This window comes from Lepisma saccharinum, chromosome 11 (genome assembly GCF_977018435.1).
Source record: "Lepisma saccharinum chromosome 11, izLepSacc3.1, whole genome shotgun sequence".
NCBI classification, from domain to species: Eukaryota; Metazoa; Arthropoda; class Insecta; order Zygentoma; family Lepismatidae; genus Lepisma; species Lepisma saccharinum.
Genome location: NC_139239.1, coordinates 81,427,945 through 81,436,065, shown reverse-complemented (window position 1 = coordinate 81,436,065; position 8,121 = coordinate 81,427,945).

The following is an 8,121-nucleotide window of genomic DNA, read 5'->3' as shown; positions in this document are numbered from 1 at the left end:
GTTCGAATTTTACCTAACCATCATTACCTGAATGGAGTGTAACAAGATTAGTTCCGAATAAATCAATATTACTTGAAAACAGGGATAGTTTTAATTTTTAGGGAACAAAGAGTTGATAGTTCCTCAATATGCAATAAATTACCTAAATTGATCTCATCCTTTCCCATAATTGCTGGGAATATGATAGTGTATTCTGTTCTCCATCCACTGTACGCTTTAAAGAGGAGACAAAATATCCACATGACAGCTGAATGAACAATGTGCATATCTTGCTGCTAATATATCTTATTGGAGGAATTTGCTATAGTTTTTCAATGTTAGCTTACGAGAGAAACATTTCGTATGGAGATTTAAACATTTACTTTACTCTCATTCAAGAAGTTTGTGAAGTTGAAGAGAAGATGATGAAATGGGCTTCCATGCAGTCGAACGGTTAGGATTGCCGTTTTTGGTGCGAGGGGTCCCAGATCCGAACCTAACTTTCGTTGTTACCCCAGGATCGATTTAACTGGGGACAGTCTTTGAAAATAAATAGTGGCGGATTCAAAGCCAGATGATAACAGCTGCGATGAGAGTCGACGCACTGATCAGGCGTCTAATGGAGTCTAGCTTATTTTGAAAACCAGAAAACTGGAGACGACCAGATCTTCCAATTGGAAGATTTTTAGTCCTTCATCTCTGAGATATTATTCAAGGGTTACCGTGAGCCAATAGCAACTCTGTTCCGGAGAGTTTGCACAGTGTTGTGCCCAGGAAATGGCGTGCCATCCCATGACCCAGACACAAAATCCAGATAAGAGTAGGTACACGATTCAAATCGGTGACCACGTGTCATCAAGTGAATATCATCTTGGCACACCTCACAGGCAAGGACGTATTTAGGGGGTTCGGACCCCTCCGAAAAACTTATCAAGTACTAAAATAAAATAATGAAAATTTACTTTTCATCATAATATTGTAGTCTATTCTACTATAATAGATGGTTATTTATTTCCTATGAACTTGGAAGGCAAGGGTTATTGTTATATTTAGATATTGTTATTATATTTGGATCATACTACGTACTTTGAAGGACAGTACCAAAGAAAATATATGCACAATAATACTCATGGTAATATGCATAAAATAAATTATTAGGAACTTTAATTTTCGAGCATCCATTTCTTATTATTCGATAAATATTCAATTCTTTATCTATATGACATTAATTTCCTTGTTTTTATACAAATTTTATCGATATTACGTACACTCAGCTAGATAATAAATATTCTTACACCAGCTATTTACGAATTCATGTAATAATTAAAATTCAATATAAATAAATGTACATATTTTAATTAATATTTAATTTAATTAGAACTTAATTATTTTAATTTAATCATTTATTATTATTATTATTATTATTATTATTATTATTGAGACACTTGGTTCGGACCCCCCCCCCCCACCGCCGAAATATATTCCTAGATACGTGACTGCTCACATGGCTCTTATGCTGCGGAGTTTAGCATATGTGTGTGTGTGTGTGTGTTGGCGAAAAGCTAGTCAAATGTAGCACTCAACCAATTTCATTACTGGGTATATGTCAATCTGTGGGGCCCGTGTTGTGTCGTCGCTATATGTTTGTGATGGTCCTTTCATCTTATCGCCATTCATCCTCATCTTCGCGACTAATGTGGTAGAAAAAGAAAGTAAAAGAAGCTAAATAAATAAATCAATCAAAGAAGGATTTTTCTACAATGAAACATTATACTTTTGGAAACGGAAGAAGTTAGTAGTAGAATTTCTCCAATCCTTTATGCCATATACCTAATACAGCGAGTTAAGGATACTCATAAGCGTTGTATTATAACCTGTACAAGACCCGCAAAGTTTTCTGCTTTGTGCAGAACATAACTTTGTATTTGTGTCATTTTCCCGTATGATCTAGCGAGAAGACCTATATTGGCAAATGCCTCTTCTGTTCGCTCCTAAGCGTCATGCCTGCTTTCACGCAATTAAGACCTTGGAGCTAACAAACCTTGCGTGCGGATTCTTATAAGGGCCAATTGTGTCTACAGCAGCCATCCAATAGACATTTGGTCATCTGTATGCGTTTTTCAACGATAAAGAATATTGTGCGCTCTCTTCGTCCCATGGAGCTACAGTATATTTTATTCTTCTTGTGTAATTTTAATCTATTTTATCAGTTCATTTTCATCGTGATCAGTAGCTACAAAGACTTAATATAAATTTACGAAACGATCGTAAATCATAAAATCGTACACACACAATTCTCAAAGGTCAAAGTTTGTCAAAGTCCGCTTTAAGAACCAAATAGACTAACTGAGACTGGACTTACACTTTAAAGCGGGATCCGAACCATCGTATGCTCTCATTGGAAATTGATCTCGGGATCCATTCATTACAAGGTAGCATTGTTAACCACGCCACCATTGGGTACCCCTCCCCCCAGTTTCAGAATTTTAGCTAAACCTTTGGTTGCTGTAAACCAAGATAGGTGCAAAACGATTTAAAGTAAAATACAGTGTGTCCCAAAAGTCAGTAAGCACTTCCTTGTTATTTATGCCCCGACTTGCTGGTTTTGATGTGATTCGACAGTTTAGTAGTGTGTCTATCAGAGTTGTTATGGCGACAGCATTCATTTTGAAGTAGTGAAAAATTGCTGAAATAGTGAAAAATTGCAAACTGTCGAGCTTCTGCATTCACCAACCGGACCATATGGTACGTGGACTTTTCGGAACAGAATGTCATTCGATTTTCTGATCACGACCGAATTATATGTGAGTAGCCACAATGTTTTGGACCAAACCAAACCCAACTCGGAACTCACCAAACAGTTTTGAACTTTGAATTGATGATGATGATTGCAGTAATAGTGATGATAATAGTTCGAATAACAACAAACACATATGTATGAAAACATTACAATCCCGCTCTTCACAGAATTTTAATAATTCAAGTGTGCATTTTGTCTCCTAATACTATCCGTACATCGACTCTATACAGGGTGATTCAGAATTCCTATTACACACTTCTAGGGGTTGTAGAGGGGACTTGGTAGATCAAGTTTTGATAAGGAACCTATGTCCGGAAAGATACCGTTTTGGTTCTACACGATGGCAAGATCACATAATTTCACATCTCCCGCTTCACGGTAGGCAACCCACATTGACGGAGGGAGAAGTCTTCAGTCACCTGATGTCATGTGTGCTGCTTCCAACGTCCTCTGTTTACAATCCGGTGTGCTTCCACCTTCACGTCAGTTGCTATTCAGTCATTGCGGAAGACAGCACAGCATGGATGAATACACGTTTGCCGAGAACACCGACATGTTGTTAATTTACGGCGAAGCTGAACGTAATGTTCGAGGTGCGCATCGTCTGTATGCAGAGCGTTTTCCACATATCATTTTTGCCCGATTATATGATGATGATGTGAAATTATGTGATCTTGTCTGTGTAGAACCAAAACGGTACGTTTCCGGACATGGGTTCCTTATCGAAACTTGATCTACAAAGTCCCCTCTACAACCCCTAGAAGTGTGTAATAGGAATTCTGAATCACCCTGTAGTGTCGTAATTTTAAACTTGTTTAAAATGGTAGCAGCATCTTTCACCCTAGAATCTGCTCCGCAAGTACTCAAGTCTGGGCGACGATTCCCGAACCTGCTCGTGACGGAAATGTGTAGACATACGCATATGATTCAGATATGACCTGTGTAACCATCCATGAAATACGTAGCTCAACTTAAACTGTAGGCCCAGTTAAATTCATAGGTACTGTATTTACACTTGAAATAAATTTCGCTTTTTTGTCTGCCTCGATGATCGAATTCTGACAATATGTCCCAAGCTCCTAAGTTTAGAAAAACAGACGAAAAGATAAGCACTAGTTTACGTTTTTTATAAGCTACTACATTTTGCATCACCCAAGGCCTAAATACTCGTACACTCATATACTGTAGTGTTTTGTAAAATTAATATATTTTTCTGATAATTTTCCAAAAACAATGGCCAAAGTTCACATCAACCAGTAGGAAACGTCACATGAGAATGAAATCATTCTCAAGGTCACATTCGAGGAAAACGATGATACTGTGAAAATGTGTAGTCTAGCATTTCTGGAAGTATTACGCAAAGCTTATTGCCCTTAGCAAAGAAAAACGTAGGAAATTAATTCTCTAAAAGATGCAGATTGCAGTGTGGTTGGCGTCTGACAGAAGATTGGCAGACACATTAGCGTGGTCGTTTCGAAAGCTTCGAGCGGCGATAAATAATAAATGATTCTCATCAGAGTTCATAACGTCAGAAATAGGCTGGGAATGGAGGGCAAAACTTCTTGTACGTCCTCCATCCTCCGCTAGTGCAAACATTCTTAATGGGTGATTTATTATTAATATCGGGGCCAAGTCTCTGGACATTGCCCTGAACTTAGATCCACGCCATGTAAAAGCCTATATAGGGTGGACTGAGAAGAACCGGACCGATTCTTCATTGCAGCTCTTGGTTAAATACGCGTACTTAAGTACGAATGTCCTGGAATGTTTGCGTGAGTCCATCTTTGAAGTGGCGTGTAGGTGACAGCTAACTTTTGGTTTTTGTCTGCCTCGAACCATCCTAATACACCTTGCGGCCTGCACCACCGAAGCTCTCGAAAGTGATCTAAAAACTGTGCAGTGCTCGAAGTTAGGGGGGATGGTATCCCCCAGCTAGCCAAATTTTGAGCAAAGCACCCCCCCCCCCTTTTCCAGCTGTCGCCATGTTAAATCATAGAACATACCCCAAGCTAACTCCAAGGCTTGACCAAACATCCCGTCAGCCAACATTTGCCACTTCAGGCGCTGGCTATAATAGTAATAATAATAATAATAATAATAATAATAACAACAACAACAACAACAAAGTGAACAATTCTCAACAGGTATGTTTTGTCAGTTTTGGCTCCAAAATGTTATTCAATAGACCAGCCGCACATCAGATTAGACAGGACACATTTCTGTCGAGAACTGTCTGAAGGAACATATTGCACATGTTCTTCTGGCCGCCTCACATCGGATCTAACATTTGTCTCTAACTGTTTGGGACGGTTCGATCTGAAGAATGTAATAAGGTGGAGGAACAAATTCAAGTGTCGAGGAATTCTAAAAACAAATTTATTGAAACAAAATCATGTGTGTTCTTACGACCATAATCATCCACCTGATTACGATGCTGTAATGATAGCCAAGTGTCCTAATGGTATGAAGATACGAAATCGACATCCATGCAATCCAAGTAAACAAAACACTAATTGGATTTTGGACGGTATAAGAGATTTGATTTGATTTGATTTTAAAATTGTGGGAGCGTCAGCACTTAGGCTATTTTGCTCCCGTCACATTATACGGGGGCCAGCCCCTTATCATTACTAAGAACAACTCTAACGTTGCATAATTAAAAATCTTAAAATGTTCTGACTTCTGTTAAAAGCTGAGGCTGTAAACAGGCACTCAGCACACATAAGGACAACAGGACAATACAAACAAAATTATACTGGCCATGGGGCCAGTCGCCAGAGCCTCGTTAGTCTTCAGTCCAGGGTGTACTAACGTGGAAGTGAGGTTGACATTTGGGTGTACTACGTGGAAGGTCACCCCTTACACCCCGGACGGTATAAGAGAACATTTCATACTATATACTCGACAACTGCCAGAGAAGAAAAGTAGGATAATTTATACCGACAGTGTTATATAACAAAAGAACAATGCAGGATTTCTTACGAAGAGTAGCACATAACCTAAAGTTGCAATGCATGTAAAGTGACGAAATCAAAGGTGAATAAATATTGATTTTGCTAAACACAGCATCAGTATTTTTCTTATTTACAATATACATCTGAATTATTTATATCATTTCCTTTTGCTTTCTGTTTGTGATTTCTACTTTCGCCATTTTTTCATTTGCCATTGTTACTTTCGCCATTTTTACTTGGCCATTTTTTTCCTTTGCCATTTTTACCGGACACCAGTGTATTTGGTGTCTGCGCCGTTTGTACTACGTTCTGGAACAGTGTAATGTGTGGTGGATGATCACGTGGTGCGTACTAACTAATCTTATGAACGTTAAAATCCGCAGACAGGCATTTGCAGAAACTTCTGACTTGATTGATTGATTGACTTGCTTTATTTTCTTCGCTTCTTGTGCCACGTTTGGCAGTTTTGCTAAGATGGGGATGAGTGATGAAATTGATGAATGCCCAGACCAGGATTCGAACCCTGGACCTCTGGAGTCGTAGCGCGATGTGCTCTTCTGAACTTGAACATCGCTATTCGTCTACTTGGTTGAACGCAAAAAAGTGCAGCACTATGTGGGCCAATGTACCCAGTAATTCGTTCTGTGCTTGCTTTCGAAAACTAATCCTACATTGCACTTGTTTGCATAAGGTCGTATCGTGTGACCATTAGTAAAGTAAAATTAGAAATGAAGGTTGCCGTGTTTCGATGTTTTGAGATAGGCATCCTCTACTATTTCGCTCAGTTCCTGTTACCTAACGGTCTCCTTATCTACACGAGATAAATCACAAGAAATTGTGCCATTGTGCTGCGGCTTCAGCCTCGCGGTTGGACGTGAAAGACCTTGCCCACAGACGAGCACGATTCCCTGTTTCGGATCTTCTTTAATGCCAGGTTTCGTGTTTCTGCTCCGACATGCAGAAAAGCAGTTGTCATGCCAACAGTCACATCACAGAAACTATAATAACAAAGATGAATTTTATGTTTTGAGAGATTGTTACGTGTAATGAAGATGACATTAAATGAGAGTGGATGAAACCATGCCGACATGGACGTTGCCAATAATTTTTGTAGGGGTGTGCAAGCTATTTATAAAACTTGAATAGTAGAAATAATAATAATGATAATGATAATAATAATAATAATGATAATAATAGTTAATTTTATTATATGGCTTGGGAGACTTTTCTACTCTATCAACCAAATGAGTGAATATTATTTTTATTAACCTTGCATACCTCGTTGAAGGAAAAGTTTTAAAGGTTAGGGGGAAATTTTAGTCGTTGTGTGGCCTCTTATATATAAAACTCTTAATTTTTGGAATACTGAAAATTGTGAAAACATTTATTCTTTGATGTAGTAGTTAAATGGAAGAATATGGAAATATAAACTGGTTCCTGTGTATTACCCAATTTTTTTTTCGATTTCGAACATTTTACTTCGTTATTCTGTTCGAATACCTACTAACTGAACTTTATTTCTGTTAGTAACAATACAAATAACAAGCTTTCTGTTTTTATATAATTTGAAATGAACGATGCAAATTTCCTGGCGGGAGGGAGAGACGGACCGGTTCGACCCCTTCCTCCCCTCCCGACGCCCATGCATGCTGATTCAGAAAAAGAATCTGATTTGCCAATTATATTGTATTCGGCGTGTGAAATGGACAAAGTAAGAAATGTGCTGGAAATAGTTGACGAAGACAGTACATTACTAAGTGATCAAGAAGAGAGAAAGGAGAAAATGTCAGCTGATAGATGACATGAAATTAAGCTCAACGTAGACTGAAGTTTGCAGTAAAATTTGCTATTGTCTATTGGATAGAAAGCAATGAATGAATTGTCTATAATATTGATGTTGGTCCCTTGTACAAATGAATATAGAAATCTACCAAACAAAAGTACCGTACTTCGTACAGATTTTGGGATATTCTAATGTGCCCTGCAAAATCCGTGGCGAGTGACAACACGAAAATTATACGCGAGATACACTTTGTCCTTTATAAATATACTGAAGGAATGCCAAAGAAATTCCAAAATATTAGGAGGGGGTGCAAATACGTCAGCATTTTCGTGACGAAGTTACCCCAGAAAATGGGGTAACTTTGTCATCTCTGCTGACGTTCCTAGGAGGTCAAAATTACCCCCATGAAGAGGTAAGATCATCACGCTTCCGCAACTGTTTTCCCTTTCCGAAAGCCTCCTGCACCTGATCGGAGGTATAGTTCTGATATTTTCGACCACCTATACGTCCTTGGCATCGTGCACGAGGAAATGCTGCAAAGAGCGCCAATGCACTTGCACACAACACACTTCCTCCCTTGATGTCCGCTCTACAACTGCACGTGT